This window comes from Muscardinus avellanarius, assembly GCF_963383645.1.
Source record: "Muscardinus avellanarius genome assembly, chromosome: X".
Lineage (NCBI taxonomy): Eukaryota > Metazoa > Chordata > Mammalia > Rodentia > Gliridae > Muscardinus > Muscardinus avellanarius.
In genome coordinates this window covers 59,955,908-59,974,309 of record NC_137792.1, presented here as the reverse complement: position 1 = coordinate 59,974,309, position 18,402 = coordinate 59,955,908, and positions in this window count along the sequence as shown.

Genomic DNA, 18,402 nt, shown 5'->3' with positions numbered 1-18,402 from the left:
GCACAGTTTAAATGTATACCATTTTCAATATGTTCCACATATAAATTAAAAAATAAAAATAAAAGGCAAAATAAATTTATAATCAGAACAAAAAGTAAAAAAATTAAAGTTGATCAATGTTTTTCACAAAGGCACTAATAATAAATACTGAGTATCTTTGCTCTCAAAAACAGAGTATCATAAGTTTTTGTAAGATTATTTAATATATACTAGAAAATTTAGTTAAATGGACTGTGAAAAATCCATTAATGTGGCTATATCAAAGAATGTTTCTAAGGTATTAGTTATTCCATGTATAGTGATTTTAGTATAATATAAACTTGGGTAAAATATAAAATATGAAAAAAATAAATAAAAGAAGCGTTGGTAAAGATGTAGAGAAACTGGAACTTCTGTGCACTACTGGTAGGAATGTAATACTATGGAAAAAAGTATGGTGGTTCCTCAAAAAATAATCAGAGCTGTCATATAATCAAGCAATTCACTTTTGGAGATATACCTAAAGAATTCAAATCAGAAATCTGAACAAATACATGTACATCATTTTCAGAACATTATTTGTAACACCAACAGGTCAAAGAAACCCGAGTATCCATCCACAGATAAGTGGGTAAACAAAGTGTGGTAGATACAGATAATGGAACATTACTTAGCCTTAAAATGAAGGAAATTCTGACACAGGATACAACATGAAGAATCTTGAAGACGTGCTAATTTAAATAAGCAATCACAAAAAAATAAAACTGTATAGTTCCACTTATATGAGGTCTCAAAAGTTATAAAATTCAGAGACACAAAGTGAAATAGTGGTAGCCAAGGCAGAGAGTGAGATTAATATGCAATGGGCTCAGATTTTCAGTTCTGGAAGTGTGGAGATGAGGAATGATATAACAATGTTATACTTAATGATTTTTTTTTGGTGGTACTGGGGTTCCTGGAAGCTCTTCTACCTCCAGGCTACACTCCCAGACTTATTTTTTAACTTTATGTGGAAACAGGGTCTCTTAAGCCAGCGAGGCTGGCTCCGAACCAGCGCGATCCTCCTGTCTCTGCCCCCCAAGCGCGGGGATTACAAGCGTGCGCCACCACGCCCAGCTACTTAATGATTTTGAACTATGCTCAACATGATTAAAATGGTAAGTTTTGTATTTAGTATATTTTATGACAATCTTAAAACAAATATATCAAACACAATACAGAATTAAATTCCTTAGTCACATACAAATAACAATTACAGCAAGCTCAAGAGGTACATTTTTTTAACTTTTATCTAAAATGAGTAAATAATGTTATTCTTTTCCTTTTCTTTTTTTTGTGGTATTGGGAATGGAACCCAGGGACCTTCTATATCCGGGCTACACTCCCAGACCTATTTTATGTTTTTTACTTGGAAACAGGATCTCTTAAGCCAGCAGAGCCTGGCTTCAAACCTGCGCGATCCTCCTGTCTCAGCCTCCAAAGCGCAGGGATTACAAGCAAGCGCCACCATGCCCAGCTCCAATGTTATGTTTGAAAAAATAATCTTTGGGGTGTATTCATTTCGAGTCACCCCTCCATGTCAGTTTGATATGGAGCTGTATTTCTATTTTCTGTATTTCTATCTTTCTAATAAACTTCTTTAAATCTTCAAAAGATAAATAAAAAATAAAAAATAATCTTTGATTATTTTTGTAACTACTCCCAGTAACTTATATGAAATTACTGTTACATGTAAATCACATTACAATAAAATTTTAAAAGGATATTTTATTGTTTTTGTTGTTGTTGTTGTTATTATTATTATTATTATTATTATTATTATTATTATTTTGAATTCTACCTCTAAGCTATATCCCCAGTCCTATTTTTTTTTCTTTTTTTTTAAACAGGGTCTCACTAAGTTGCAGAGGGCCTCACTTAGTAGCTGAGGCTGGTGATGAACCCATGATCCTCCAGTCTCAGCCTGACAAGTTCTTGGATTACAAGTGTGTGCCAACATGCCCGGGTTTAAAGTATAAGAAATAAAATGAAAAGTTCGTACTATTTTTCCTCTATGACTCCAAGAGTAAGAAAAGGAGCCCACTGAATATATGCCTCACTCCACTTTTAGGAATCATATTGGCAAGACAACACAGTAAGATACAGGACTTCCATCTGCAAACTACAAAAATGTAGACAAGAATTGGGATAATAATGAAAGAAATCATTGCAGCTATAAAGAAGCTCTTATGTTTGGAAGTAGTAATGTTTTCATTTATATCACCAATTTGTCTGCTACAGGACTTTTCTTACTGCTATTTATAGGTCATTCATATATCATATAATGCAATTTATCTTATATTTAATGTTTTAATATAAATAATAACTTCTATAATTTCTTTATAACTTTTACTAAAGAAGGAAATATTTTCTCTACTATATTTATATGTTGAGTGGGCTACACTTTTCAGTTACTAGGTGTAAAATCCCAAGAGATCAGATTCCTATTTCAGACTGCCACTTTTTAAGAGCAAATGATAGACAGAAAAATCATTTGCTTCAACTTGTTCTTGTCAACCATTTTTACAAAAGGTAAGGGAAAATAAATCCATAGAAATAAAAAGTTGAGGCCAGGCATGGTGGTGTACCCTTGTAATCCCAGCATTCAGGAGGGTGGCGGAGATCTGAGGATTGTGGTTCATTGACAACCTCAGCTACTTGACGAGGCCCTTCACAACTAAGTGAGACCTCCAAAGAAAAAAATTATAGAATCCCCTTTAGACAAGATCAGAGAAAAGTTTCACCACATCACAGAATAGCCAAACTGACAAATGTAGAAGTCAAGGAGAAAATCTTAAAGGCAACAAAAACAAAAGACCAAGTGACATTCAGAGGCAAACCAATTAGATTCACTCCAGATTTCCCAAAACAAGTCATGAAAGCCAGAAGGGCCTGGAACAACATATTCCAAAGTCTGAAAGGAAACAACTTACAGTGAAAAATTTCCTACCCAGCAAAACTATCTCTCAAAATAGATGTGGAAATAAAATTCTTCCATGACAAACAGAAGCTGGAAGGAATTTATGTCTTCAAAACCAGCAGTAGAGAAAATACTCAAAGAGATTAACTGCAAAGAAGAAATAAGTAATACACACCAGAACAAGAGAAACAAGAATTTCTATCCAGCAGACAACTAAGCAAAGAAGAACAGTATTTCAAATAGAAGTAATATCTCAATATGCTCGGAATTAAAATCATCTTTTTTTTAAATAAATTTTTATTGAACATAAATGGTATACATTTAAACTATATTTGGTACCTTCTCCCCCCACCCCCGTTTTCCCTTCCCCTATACCCAATGGTTGTCCAGATTAACCATGTCATATTCATAATTTTACACATATTCAGATGTAGACCCTCATTAATCAAGATCAGCCTTCCCCCTCTCCTATCTTTCCAGTCAAACTTTGCTGATATTTCCCCTCCATTATCTGGAGTCCCACTGGTATCCTCTGTGTTTCCTAGTTTGGGCATATTAGAGGAAACATATGTACCTTCTCCTTCTGTACTTGGCTGATTTCACTTAACATAATGTTCTCCAGGGCTTTTCATCTTTTTGCAAATGATATAATTTTGTTCTTCTTTATGGCTGAATAGAATTCCATTGTGTGTATTTCCCAAAGTTTTGTTATCCATTCATCGGTTGATGGAGATCTGGGTTGGTTCCATATTTTGGCTATTATGAACTGTGCTGCTATGAACATAGGTATGCATATGTTGCTGTATTTCTCTGAATTCAATCCCTTTGGAAAGATACCCAGGAGTGGTAGAGCTGGATCATATGGTGGATCTATTCCCACCTTTCTCAGGAATCTCCACACAGATCTCCATAGTGGCTGAACAGTTTGCATTCCCACCAACAATGTAAAAGAGTTCCTCTGTCCCCACATCCTAGCCAGCATTTGTTGTTATTTGATTTCTTTATGCTTGTCACTCTGACTGGGATTAGATGGAATCTCAGTGTAGTTTTGAAATATTTGAGTCATCAAAAATAATTCAAGAAAATTTTAAAATAAAAATGATTACTATAAATAATATTGATAAATATTAGCCAGGTGTGGTGTTGTAGGCCTGTAATCCTAGTAGCTGGGAGACTGAGACAGTAGAAACACAGGTTTGAGGACAGCCTCACCAATATAGCAAGACTCAGCAACCTAGCAAGACTGTTTCAAAACAAAAAATAAATCAGGTTTGGTGGCTCACTTTTGTAATCCCAGTCCTTGTGATGCTGAGACAGGAGAAAGACAAGTTTAAGGCCAGCCCCAGCAACTTAGTGAGACCCTGCTTGAACACAAAAAAAATAAAAAGAGCTGGGGGTGTAGGCTGGAGGTAGAACCCCCCCCCCCAAGGATTCTATCCCCATTGCCAGGAAAGAAAGAAAGAAAGAAGGAAAGAAAGAAAGAAAGAAAGAAAGAAAGAAAGAAAGAAAGAAAGAAAGAAAAGAAGTAAGGAAGAGGTGTAGTTTAGAGGTAGAATGCTTCTGGGTACATCCCCCAGTTTCACAAATTATATAAATATATTTATATGTAAATATTTATGACATATAAATTCTTATATAAACTATAGAATATATAATACCTTTTTGTGTGGTACTGGGGGTAGAACCAAGGGATTTTCTACTCCGGGCTATACTCCCAGACCTATTTTATATTTTATTTGGAAACAGGGTCTCACTAAGTTACTGAGAGCCTCACTAAGTAGCTGAGGCTAGCTTCAAAAAGTGTGATCCTCCTGTCTCAGCTTCCCAAGCGCTGGAATTACAAGCATGCACCACCACACCCGGCCTATAATTTTTATATAAATATATGAAAACGCTCTAAAATGCGTGAGGCCCAAGAATTTCAGATAAATTCCGGGAAGATGGTGAGCGAGAAAAGTGGGGCTTAAGAGCCTCGCTAACAACCAATCTCTATTACCATAAAATCAGCGCCTTTCATAGCCAGAAAGCACCATCACCAGAGAAACAAAAAAATCACCATCCCCAGACAGGAGGGGGTCTCATAACAGAGCTCAGAACCACAGAGGAGATACGCCAGCCTCACAGCTGAGGCAGCAGCGTCTTACTGCCGGCGGCAGCAGCAAGCTCACCGGAAGGCTACAGCTACAGACCAACGCACTCAACAGCCCACCAGGCTCCAGAGAGGAGCAACGGACAGCGAGCCGAGGTGAGCCGCTGCAGAAGAGCCTGGCGGGATTCGGCAGATTTTTCGGCGCAGGGAGCATCTAAACCTCCCAGTGGCTGGGCTCAGCACACGGTGCATGACTTAGAGCGGAGTTCAAAAGCAGAGAAGAAATATGCCAGCCTCACGGCCAAGGGCGTGGCTGCGGTGCCATATTGCCACCAGCGGCAGCAGCAGGAGCAGTGAATTCACCGAGTCCACTACAGCTCCATCTGCGTATTCAACAACAGTGAGTCAAATTCCGGGACCCAGAGGAGAAATCCGAGTACTGACTCCTAGGGACTTGACGCAGTGGGGGAGTGGCGGTGGCAGAGATATCACACCATAGGAGAACACCCAACCTGGCACCCCCCATAGTCTAAATCAGCCTCTATCGACTCCCTGGGTCTGACACTCTGCGATACAACCCAGTAAAGGAGTAGTGGTGACTGAGATACCACAGACTCGAGATCCAGAGCACCTTAAGTGAAGTCGTAGTGACCCAAGTGAAGAACCCAGAGAAGGCACAAACTCCCGAAATCATAGGAAAGAGGAATAACAATGGAGCAATGAATGCCCACAATCCCACAACATCAGAACCCTATAAAACAGAAATTCAGAGATTTCTAGAAGATCAAATCAGGAAAATAACTGTAGAAATAATAGAGGTGTTTCGAAAAGAATTCAGAGAGAGCCAAAAAGAGATAAAGGATGCAATTAATGAGGTAAAAGCCTCAATTCAAAGTACAAACAACCGATTAGACCACATGGAGAAGAGAATCTCGCTCTTAGAAGATGAGCAATCCAAAAATGAACACATAGTTTCTAATCTAGAAAAAAATATCCGATGGCAGGAATCTGACATTGAAGAAATATGGGCCCATTTTAAGAGAGCTAACCTAAGAATAATTGGAATAGAGGAGGGAAAAGAAGGTGAAACCAAAGGGATCAACAATCTCTTCAAGGAAGTAATAGCAGAAAATTTTCCAAACATAGAGCAAGAGGTCGATACACAGGTCCAGGAAACTTATAGAACTCCCTTTAGACAGGATCAGAGAAGAGGATCCCCATGCCACATAATTGTCAAAATGACCAATGTGGAAGCCAAGCAGAGAATCTTAAAGGCAACAAAAACAAAGGGCCAAGTGACATTCAGAGGCAAACCAATTAGAATCACTCCAGACTTCCCAAACCAAGTCATGAGAGCCAGAAGGGCTTGGAGTAACATAATCCAACCTCTGAAAGAAAACAGCTTCCAGCCAAAAGTTTCATACCCAGCAAAACTTTCTATCAAATTAGATGGAGAAATAAGAAGATTCCATGACAAACAGAAACTGAAGGAATTTATGTATTCAAAACCAGCACTAGAGAAAATACTCAAAGAGATTAACTACAAAGAAGAAATAGGTAACACACACCAGAACCAGACAAAAAAGATTTTCCATCCAACAGACAACTAAGATTAGTTATCTGTGGAGGTTCATTATTTATGTTAGTCTTATACCTATCTCTAAATTGTATTGTTTGCTTTTATTGTTGCTAATTTTTAGGACTTCTAGTTGGAATAATAATATACCTTCAGATATAGCATTTGGAAATATTTTATCCCATTCTATCAGTAACTTTTAACTCTGTTTACATTGTCTTTGCATATACAATATTTTATTTTTTAGGGAGTTTGTATACCCTTTTGTTGCCTGTGCCATTGAAATCATATCCAAGAAATCACTGCCAATTTCAATATTGTAAGGTTTTATGACCCAGATTTTCTTCTAAAAGTTTATAGTATTAAGATTTATATTTAGGTCTTTTATCTATTTTGAGTTAATATTTGTATATGGGATTAGGTTAAGGGTCCAATTTTATTCTTTTTCATGTAATTATTATTTTTCAACAATATTTAGTTAAAAGATTATTATTTCCTCCACCAAATGTTCGTGGAAACCTTGTCAAATATAACTTGACAATATATGGAAGAATGTATCTCTAGACTTTTATTTAACTCCAATGGTTTATATATCTTCCTTGAGAACAGTACTACACTGTTTCAATTATTGTAGCTTTATATGGTTTGAAATTAGAAAATATATATCTTCTAGCTTTGTTCTTTTTCGAGATCGTTTGGGTATCTAGAGTCCATATTCCATATTAGGGTAGATTTTTTCTGAAAAATAAATATATAAATATATGATAGTTTCACCTAAAAAAAAGAAAAAAATATTCTCTGCTAAGAAAGAAAGCAAAAAGAAATATTGAAATGTTATCTTTAAGTTATCAAAAGCTTGGTATCAGACAAATGAAACTGTTATGTGAGATTATCATTTTTAATTTTGGATAAATTGCTATAATACTAGATGTCAACCACTAAGCCAAGTATGGGAAGGAGGGATGGGGAGGGAATGGGGTGGGGATCGGGTAGGGGCTGACTGAGCGATGTGTGCATGTATGTCTACAAAAGTTTTTTTGTATCCCACTATGATGTATGAATACAGTGCACCAATAAAAAAATAAAAATAAAAAATAAAATCAAGTTAAAAAAAAAGAATTTAAAGAAAGCTATATCTTAGTCTCACTTATTAGTATTAATGCAAAAATCTTATACAAAATACCAACAAATAGAATTATAAGGTTCATGTTAATGATAAAACACCTGCAATAATGCATGCCTATAATCCCAGCAACTCAGAAGGCTGAGGTGGAAAGATCACAGGTTCAAGGCCTGGTGTGGTGGCGCACACTTGTAATAATCCCCGCTCTTGGAAGGCGGAGACAGGAGGATCCTTCAGGTTCAAAGCCAGCTGCTCTGGCTTAAGAGACCCTGTTTTCAAATTTAAAATATAAAAATAGGTCTGGGAGTGTAGCCCGGAGGTAGAAGGGTTTCCAGGAAACCCAGTACCACCAGAAAAAAAAATCCACAGGTTCAAGAACAGTATAGGCTAAATTTTATTAAAAATTTTAAAATTAAGGGCTGAGATTGTATCTCAGTGGTAAAATACCCCTGTCTCCAACCCCCAGTTTGACAAAAAATGAATAACACAGCAGGTGCAAAAAAAGTTTTATTTCTGAAGGTCACATTTGCTTTAATTTTAGGAAATCCATCAATATAACTCATTATATCAATATACTGAGGAAGAAAAACAAAATTATCATTTCTATATATTCTAATAAGATACAGGACAAAATTGAACATTTCTGATTCAAAATACTCTTAATAAACTAAGAGTAAATATATGCTTGTTTATCATTATGGTGTTTAAAACATTTTGATATGGATGCATTACCAGATAGACATATCACCAGAACAGAATACAGTTCAAAAATAGAGTCAAATATATATGGGTCTTTAGAGCTGGAATAAAACCACATTTCAATCTCGTGGGCAAAAAAAAGTTATATTTAGCAAATGAAATATCAACAACTGCCTAGACATAGAATGAATACCTACCACATTCCTTGCATCAAATTAAATTGCAGATTGGATTACAGAGTTTTAAAAAACCAAAATATATTTGAAAAGTAGTTGGATATGTTTATGACTTTGGGATAAGAAAGGGTCATTTTAAACAAGATACACAATGCAAAAACCATAAGAAAGTATTGATACATTTTACTACATTAAAAAATTAAATATCCTTGCAGTGAGAAAAGTTATTTAAAAAGAGCAATGCCTTCAACAACTTATTGAGACTGTTTTAAAATTTAAAAAAATAGGGCGGGGTAGGGTGGCATGGAGTTAGAATGCCTCTGGATTCAATTCCCAGTACCAGGAAAATAAAAATAAAAAAATAGTAGACCAAGAATGTGGACTGACAGTGCACAGAATGAAAAAGGAAATCGTTTTTAGAAAAATTCTTGAAGCTAGTCAGGCATGGTGGCACTCGTAGTCCAAGTACAACAGGAGGATCACACATTTGAATTCAGCTTGAGTAACTTACTGAGGCAACTAAGTTACTGAAAGCAACTTTGTGAGACCCTGCTTCAATATAAAAAATAAAAAATAAAATTGAGCTGAGAATGTTGTTCAGAGGTAGAATGCCCTATTTGGCTATTACAAATTGTGCTGCTATGAATATAGGTATGCATATGTTGCTGGAGTTCTCTGAATTCAGCCCCTTTGGAAAAATACCCACCTTTCTTAGGAATCTCCACACAGATCTCCATAGTGGCTGAACTAGTTTGCATTCCCACCAAAAGTGTAAAAGTGTTCCTCTTTCCCCACATCCTCGCCAGCATTTGTTGTTATTTGATTTCTTTATGCTTGCCGCTCTGACTGGGGTTAGATGGAATCTCCGTGTAGTTTTGATTTGCATTTCGTGATGGTCAGTGATGTAGAGCGTCTTTTCATGTATCTATTGGCCCAATGTATCTCTTCTTTTGTGAAGTGTCTATTCAGCTCATTTGCCCATTTCTTGGCTGGGTTGTTTGTTTTGCTAGTGTAGAGTCTTTTGAGCTCTTTGTATATTCTAGATATTAGCCCCCTATCAGAATGGTGGCTGGTAAAGATCTTTTCCCATTCTGTAGGCTTCCACTTTAGGTTGTTGATAGTTTCCTTTGATGAGAAGAAACTTTTTAGTTTGATGCTATCCCACTTGTTAATTCTTGATTTAATTTCCTGAGCTTTAGACGTTTTGTTGAGAAAGTTACTGCCTGTGCCAATATGTTGTAGTGGTGAGCCTATGCTCTCCTCTACTAACTTCACAGTCTCAGGTCTAATTTCTAAGTATTTGATCCATCTTGAGTTGATTCCTGTGCTTGGTGAGATATAGGGGTTTAGATTCATCTTTTTACAAATGGTTAGCCAGTTCTCCCAGCACTACTTGTTGAAAAGGCTGTCTTTTCTCCAGCGTATGAGTTTGGCCCATTTGTCAAAGATTAATTGACTAAAGATGTGTGGATTTGTTTTTGTATCTTCTATTCTAATCCACTGGTCAGTATATCTTTTATTGTGCCAGTACCATACTGTTTTTACTACTATTGCTCTGTAGTATAGTTTGAAGTCTGGGATTGTAATGCCTCCTGCATGTTTCTTATTGCTGAGAATTGCTTTGATTATTCTGGGTCTTTTTGTTCTCCATATAAAGTTCATGATTGATTTTTCTAGTATTCTCAAGAATGTCACTGGTGTTTTAATGGGAATTGCATTGAATCTATAGATCAGTTTTGGCAGAATGGCCCTTTTGATGATATTTATTCTGCCTATCCATGGCAACAGGAGATCATTTTTTTTTTTTACTTTCACTAATTCTTTTTTTTTAATTTATTTTTTATTGGTGCAATGTATTCATACATCATAGTGGTATAAAGAAAATACTTTTGTAGACATACATGCACATCTCGCCCAGTTAGCCCCTACCACGATCCCCACCCCATTCCCTCCCCATCCCTCCTTCCCACGCTTGGCTTACTGGTTGACATCTAGTATTATAGCAATTTATACAATATTAACATTGATAATCTCACATAACAGTTCCATTTGTCTGGTACCAAACTTTTGATGACTTAAAGATAACATTTCAATATTTCTTTTTGCTTTCTTTCTTACCTGAGAATATTTTTTCTTTTTTTTTTAGGTGAAACTATCATACATTTATTTATTTATTTTTCAGAAAAAATCTATCCTGATATGGAATATGGACTCTAGATACCCAAAACAGTCTCAAAGAAGAACAAAGCTAGAAGATGTATATTTTCTGATTTCAAACCATGTAAAGCTACAATAATTGAAACAGTGTAGTACTGTTCTAAAGGCAGATATATAAACCATTGGAGCTAAATAAAAGCCTAGAGATAAATTCTTCCATACATTGTCAAGTTATTTTTGACAAGGTTTCCATGAACTTTTGGTGGAGGAAATACTAGTCTTTTAACTAAATATTGTTGAAAAATAATAATAAATGAAAAAGAATAAAATTGGACCCTTACCTAACACATATACAAATATTAACTCAAAATAGATAAAAGACCTAAATATAAATCTTAATACTATAAGCTTTTAGAAGAAAATCTGGGTCATAAAACCTCACAACATTGGAATTGGAAGTGATTTCTTGGATATGATTTCAATGGCACAGGCAACAAAAGAGTAAATAAACTCCCTAAAAAATAAAAAATATTGTATATCCAAAGACAATGTAAACAGAGTTAAAAGTTACTGATCCTCTTCCAAGAGTTCCTCCTATGACCCATTTCTCCCTAACTCTCACATATTAGGGAAAGCATCTGATTTCTTATTTTTTGTGCCTGACTAATCTCACTTAGCATAATGTCTTCCAGTTCCATCCATTTCCCTGAAAATGATGTAATTGAGTTTTTTTGATGGCTGAGTAAAATTCCATTGTGTACATATCCCATAGTTTTGTAATCCATTCATCTGTTGATGGACATCTTGGCTGGTTCCATAGTTTGGCTATGGTGAATTGTGCAGCTATGAACATAGATACACATGCATTAGTTTGGTAGTTTGGTTTCTTTTCTTTTGGGTAGATACCCAACAGTGGTATTGCTGGATCAAATGGAAGATTTGTTCCCATTCTTCTGAGGATTCTCCATACTGTTTTCCAAAGTGGTTGCACTAATTTGCAATCCCACCAACAATGTCTTAGAGTTCCCGCTTCTCCACATCCTCGCCAGCATCTGTTGTTGTTTGTGTTTTGAATGATGGCCATTCTAGTTGGAGTTAGGTGAAATCTCAGGGTAGTTTTGATTTGCATCTCTCTGATTGCCAGTGATGTTGAGCATTTTTTCATACATTTATTGGCCATTTGAATTTCTTCTTTTGTGAAGTGTCTATTTAGTTCATTTGCCCATTTTGTTATTGGATGCTTTGTTTTCTTAGTGTTGAGTTTCTTGAGTTCTCTGTATATTCTAGATATTAGTCCTCTATCAGTGGTGTAGGTGGCAAAAATCTTCTCCCATTCTGTTGGCTCTCGATTGAGGTTCTTGATAGTTTCCTTTGCTGAACAGAAGCTCTTCAGTTTCATGCAATCCCATGTATTGATTCTCCTTTTAATTTGTTGTGCCTTTGGGGTCTTGTTGAGGAAATGTTTGTTTGTGCCTATGTGTTGTAGTGTTGGACCTATGCCCTCTTCAAGGAGCTTCAAGGTCTCTGGTTTAATTTCCAAGTCTTTGATCCATCGTGAGTTGACTTTTGTACAGGGTGAAAAAGTGGGAATAACATCCAATTTTCTGCATATGGTTAACCAGTTTTGCCAACACCATTTGTTGAAGAGGCTATCTTTTTTCCAGTGTATGTTTTTGGCCCCTTTGTCAAAAAGTGTGTGGACTTGTTTCTGGGTCTTCTATTCTGCTCCATTGGTCTATATATCTGTTCTTTTGTCAGTATCATGCTGTTTTTATTACAATGGCTTTGTAGTATAGTTTAAAATCAGGTATTGTGATTCCTCCTGCGTGTTTTTTGTTGCTGAGAACTACCTTGGCTATTCTGGGCTTTTTGTTATTCCAGATAAATTTAAGGACTGATTTTTCTATGTCTGTGATGAATGATCTTGGTAGTTTAATGGGCATTGCATTAAATCTGTAGATCACTTTTGGGAGGATGGCCATTTTAATCATATTAATTCTGCCAATCCATGAACATAGAAGGTCTTTCCATCTTCTAAGATCTTCTTCGATTTCTTTTTTCAGTGTTTTATAATTTTCTTTGTAGAGATCTTTTACTTCCTTGGTCAAGTTTATTCCTAGGTATTTTATTTTTTTGTGGGAGATCCTGAGTGGAAGTGTTTTCTGAATTTCTTTTTCAGTGGATTTATGGTTGGTGTACAGGAAAGCTTCTGATTTTTTAAGATTGATTTTGTATCCAGATACCTTGCTGAATTTGTTGATCAGTTCTATAAGCCTTTTGGTTGAGTTTGTTGGGTTTTCTAAATATAGTATCATGTCATCTGCAAATAGTGAAAGCTTAAGTTTTGTTTTCCTATTTGTACTCCTTTGATTTCCTTTTCTTGCCTTATTGCTCTGGCTAGAGTCTCTAGTACTATATTGAAGAGAAGTGGTGATAGTGGACATCTTTGTCTCGTTCCAGTTTTTAGGGGAAATTCTTGAAGTTTTCCCCCTTTTAATATGATGTTGGCAGTGGGCTTATTGTAGATTGCCTTAATAATGTTGAGATATGTTCCTTCTATTCCAATTCTCTGCAGTGTTTTTATCATAAATGGATGTTGAATTTTATCAAATGCTTTTTCAGCATCTATTGAGATGATCATGTGGTTTTTGTCTTTGATTCTGTTTATATGATGAATTACATGGATTGTTTTTCGTATATTGAACCAGCCTTGCATCCCTGGGATGAACCCTACCTGGTCATGGTGAATGATTTTCTTGATGTGGTTTTGAATGCGTGTTGCTAGTATTTTGTTTAATAGTTTTGCATCCAAGTTCATCAGAGATATAGGCCTGTAGTTTTCCTTCCTTGAACTGTCTTTATTCGGTTTGGGTATTAGTTGGATGTTGACTTCATAGAATGTATTTGGGAGAGTCCCGGTTTTTTCTATTTCCCGAAATAGTTTGAGTAGTATTGGAATAGTTCTCCTATAATGGTTTTATAAAATTCACTTGGGAAACCATCTGGTCCTGGGCTTTTCTTTGATGGTAAGCTCTTTATTGCTATTTCAATCTCTTTGATTGTTATTGCTTGGTTTAAGTGTTCTATATCTTCTTGACTCAGTTTAGGAAGGTTGTATTTATCTAGGAAGTTGTCGATTTCCTCCAGATTTTCCATTTTGTTGGAGTATAGTTTTTCAAAGTAGTTTCTGATAATCCTCTGGATTTCTACGCTGTCAGTAGTAATGTCTCCTTTTTCATCCCTTATCTTCATAATTTGGTTTGATTCTCTCTTTTTTTTAGTTAGGTTGGCTAGTGGTTTATCAATCTTGTTAATTTTTTCAAGAAACCAGCTTTTGGTTTTGTTGATTTTCTGTATTGTTTTTTTATTCTCTATTTCATTAATTTCTGCTCTAATTTTAATAATTTCCCGTCTTCTGCTGGCTTTGGGGTTCAATTGTTCCTGCTTTTCAAGGGCTTTGAGGTGTGTCATAAGGCTATTTATTTGAAGATTTTCTGTTTTTCTTATGTGAGCACTCAGTGCTATAAATTTTCCTCTTAATACTGCCTTCAAAGTGTCCCAGAGGTTTTGATATGTTGTTTCTTTATTTTCATTTGTTTCTAGAAATTTCTTGATTTCACCTCTTACATCTTCTATGACCCATTCTTCATTCAGAAGTGTGGTGTTCAGTCTCCACATGTTTATGTTGTTTCTCTGGGTCTTCTTATAGTTGATTTCTAGTTTCATTCCATTATGGTCTGAAATGACACAGGGAAGTATGTAACATTTTTTAAATTTGCTAGTGCTCATTTTGTGTCCCAGGATGTGATCTATTTTGGAGAAGGTTCCATGAGCAGCTGAGAAAAATGTAAACTCTGCTGTAGTTGGGTGAAATATTCTATATGTGTTCAAAAAGTCCATTTGGTTAATGGTGTTCATTAGTTCTGAGACATCTTTACTGACCCTTTGTCTGGAAGATTGGTCTAGTATTGTGAGAGGTGTGTTGAAGTCTCCCAGTATTATTGTGTTGGGATTTATGTGTGGCTTCATTTCACAAAGAGTTTGATTTATGAAAGTAGCTGCCCCTATGTTTGGGGCATAGATGTTGATTATTGTTATTTCCTCTTGCTGGACTATTCCTTTTACCAATAAAATGTGACCTTCTTTTTCTCTTCTAATAAGTTTGGGTTTGAAGTCTAACTTGTCTGATATCATAGTTGCTACTCCTGCTTATCTTCGAGTACCATTAGCATGGATTACCTTGCTCCAGCCCTTTACCTTGAGTTTGTTCCTATCTTTACTTGTGAGGTGTGTTTCTTGTAAGCAGCAGATGGATGGATTCTGGCTTTTAATCCATTTTGCCACTTTATGTCTTTTTATTGGGGAGTTGATTCCCAACATGTTAAGATCTTATTTCTGTTTGAGATACTGTTTATTCTTCTTTGCTTAGTTGTCTGCTGGATGGGAATTCTTGTTTCTTTGGTTCTGGCGTGAATTACCCATTTCCTCTTTGCAGTTAATCTCCTTGAGTATTTTCTCTAGCGCTGGTTTTGAAGACATAAATTCCTTCAGTTGCTGTTTGTCATGGAAGCTTCTTATTTCCCCATCTAATTTGATGGATAGTTTTGCTGGGTAGGAAATTTTTGGCTGGAAGTTGTTTTCTTTCAGAGTTTGGAATACGTTACTCCATGCCCTTCTGGCTTTCATAACTTGGTTTGGGAAGTCTGGAGTGATTCTAATTGGTTTGCCTCTGTATGTCACATGGTGTCGCGCGCAGTGACGACTCTTACACGATCTTCCTCAAGCAGTTTTATTACCCCAGGTTCTTGTACAGTTACCATTCCTCTTTAATGCTCTCTCAACGCCCTCTCAGGTAAAAACAACATCAGTCTTCTATCCTCTCCCTCATCACTCCACCAACCCTCCTTCTGGCACTCTATGTCTCTGCTGCAGCACACACCGGTCACAGTGGTGGCTTTGTGAACATGTCCGTCGCAGCTCGGAGCCCAGAGCAGTCCGCCAAGAAACTCTCTTCCTGTCCACCAACCCTCTTCTCCTTCTCCTTCTTCCCCGCTAGGGCATGCGCGCTTTTTAACCTTCTCCTGGGCGGGCAGGTGGTAGCACGAGGCGTTGCGTCACTAATTATCCGTAAGGCGCCTGATAGGGCTCACTGCGCAGGCTCAGGGCACCGCCAGCCTCGTGAGCCTCGTGACTTGGCTGCAAGCCCAGGCGCCATCTTGAGTCCACGCTGGCAACAAGCCTGGGTGCCACCTCGGTCCTGCCGAGTGGGCCCCAACATATCTCCCTTTTTGTTTTATTAAAATAAGGCTCGGGATCGTGCCTGTCTTAGGTTGCCGACCCTCAAGGACCATTCTTACCCGTCATTGGGAGAACAATAGCATGATTGTTTCCCTGTCTTAGGTTGAAAGGTCCCGGGGACGATCTTACCCGTCACTGACTACCGATCCAGCATACTGAGCCATACATGGGGAGATAAGCCAGCTTCTAGGGCTGCCAGAGCTTGCACCAATATGCGCTGTTGTTGCAGTGCGCGTTGTCGAGTTCGCCTGATATATCCAACCATGAAACATCATGCTACCACCAGCAAGAATGCCCAGAACGCCATGCCACCCCAGTCTTTTTAAAAAACCCAATGTTCCGTGTATTAAGTCCATTCATTGTTGCACTGCGGCGACTTCCACGCGGGTAGAATTAATTGCAGCGATGGATGCTCATAGCTCAATCATGGTGTGTTCAAATTCACGGCTCCAAGTTCCTAGAAGCGTCTTGCTTAATTGACGAAACAAATTGCCTGCATGGGAGAAATTCTGATACTGCACATACGTTATACATATAGTCCAGATAATTGAGCTTGCTGAGCCATGCCAGCAGCCACATGTGATGATAGAGCATTCATAGTGGCTGCAATAACTGCCACGGCCACAGAGGCCACAATTACAGCAATAAGAGCAGAAATTCCAAAGTCTCCAAGGGTGCATAGAAGCATAGCAGAAAGTCAGAAAACAGGTATCAATAAAACAACCTAAACTATCATTAACCAAGGTAAAGGAAGAGGGAAAGTAGAAATAATTCCCCAAAGATCTTAAAGAAAACAACTCATCTCTACGGTACCGAGCAGCAGTTTACAACTCTTACGTTAGGAACTAATCTTCTGACCTATCCTTTACACATTAGGCGCCTTTTCCAACTAACCTCAGGTGTCTTCCATCTATGGTGGCGGATTAGGAGAGGGAGTCGAATCAGGACCAGCCCGATTCTCTAACTTGCTTACACTAAAAAATATCCTCCTTAATGGAGCCCCCTTTGATCGGGGAAAATACAGCGCTGTCCCTCGCTTTTCCGCGAGCCTCGCTTATCCGCGAGCCTTATTTACCTCCTTAATGGAGCCCCCTTTGATCGGGGAAATAACTTGCTTACACTAAAAAATATCCTCCTTAATGGAGCCCCCTTTGATCGGGGAAAATACAGCGCTGTCCCTCGCTTTTCCGCGAGCCTCGCTTATCCGCGAGCCTTATTTACTAAATATCCTCCTTAATGGAGCCCCCTTTGATCGGGGAAAATAACCCTCCGTAAACGGAGCCTCCTCCTCCCTTTTCGGAGTCAAAGGAGTACTTACCAGCCAGCTGCCCCAGCTGCCCTGGACTGCCGAGGTTCTGATCAAAGCGAAGGTCCCCGTACGGGCCACCACTTGTCGTGCGCAGTGACGACTCTTACACGATCTTCCTCAAGCAGTTTTATTACCCCAGGTTCTTATACAGTACTTGTTCCTCTTTAATGCTCTCTCAACGCCCTCTCAGGTAAAAACAACATCAGTCTTCTATCTCCTCCCTCATCACTCCACCAACCCTCCTCCGTGGCACTCTACGTCTCTGCTGCAGCACACACCGGTCACAGTGGTGGCTTTTTGAACATGTCCGTCCCAGCTCGGAGCCCAGAGCAGTCCGCCAAGAACCTCTCTTCCTGTCCACCAACCCTCTTCTCCTTCTCCTCCTCCCCGCTAGGGCATGCGCGCTTTTTAACCTTCTCCTGGGCGGGCAGGTGGTAGCACGAGGCGTTGCGTCACTAATTATCCGTAAGGTGCCTGATAGGGCTCACTGCGCAGGCTCAGGGCACCGCCAGCCTCGTGAGCCTCGTGACTTGGCTGCAAGCCCAGGCGCCATCTTGAGTCCACGCTGGCAACAAGCCTGGGTGCCACCTCGGTCCTGCCGAGTGGGCCCCAACAACATGGCCTTTTGTTTTTGTTGCCTTTAAGATTCTCTCCTTCGCTTCCACATTAGTCATTTTGACAATTATGTGGCGTGGGGATCCTCTTCTCTGATCCTGTCTAAAGGGAGTTCTATAAGTTTCCTGGACCTGTGTATCGACCTCTTGCTCTATGTTTAGAAAATTTTCTGCTATTACTTCCTTGAAGAGATTGTTGATCCCTTTGGTTTCACCTTCTTTTCCCTCCTCTATTCCAATTATTCTTAGTTTAGCTCTCTTGAAATGGGCCCATATTTCTTCAATGTCGGATTCCTGCTGTCGGGTTTTTTTTTCTAAATTAGAAACTATGCGTTCATTTTTAGAATGATCATCTTCAAGAAGCGAGATTCTGTTCTCCATGTGGTCTAATCTGTTGTTTATACTTTGAATTGAGGCCTTTAC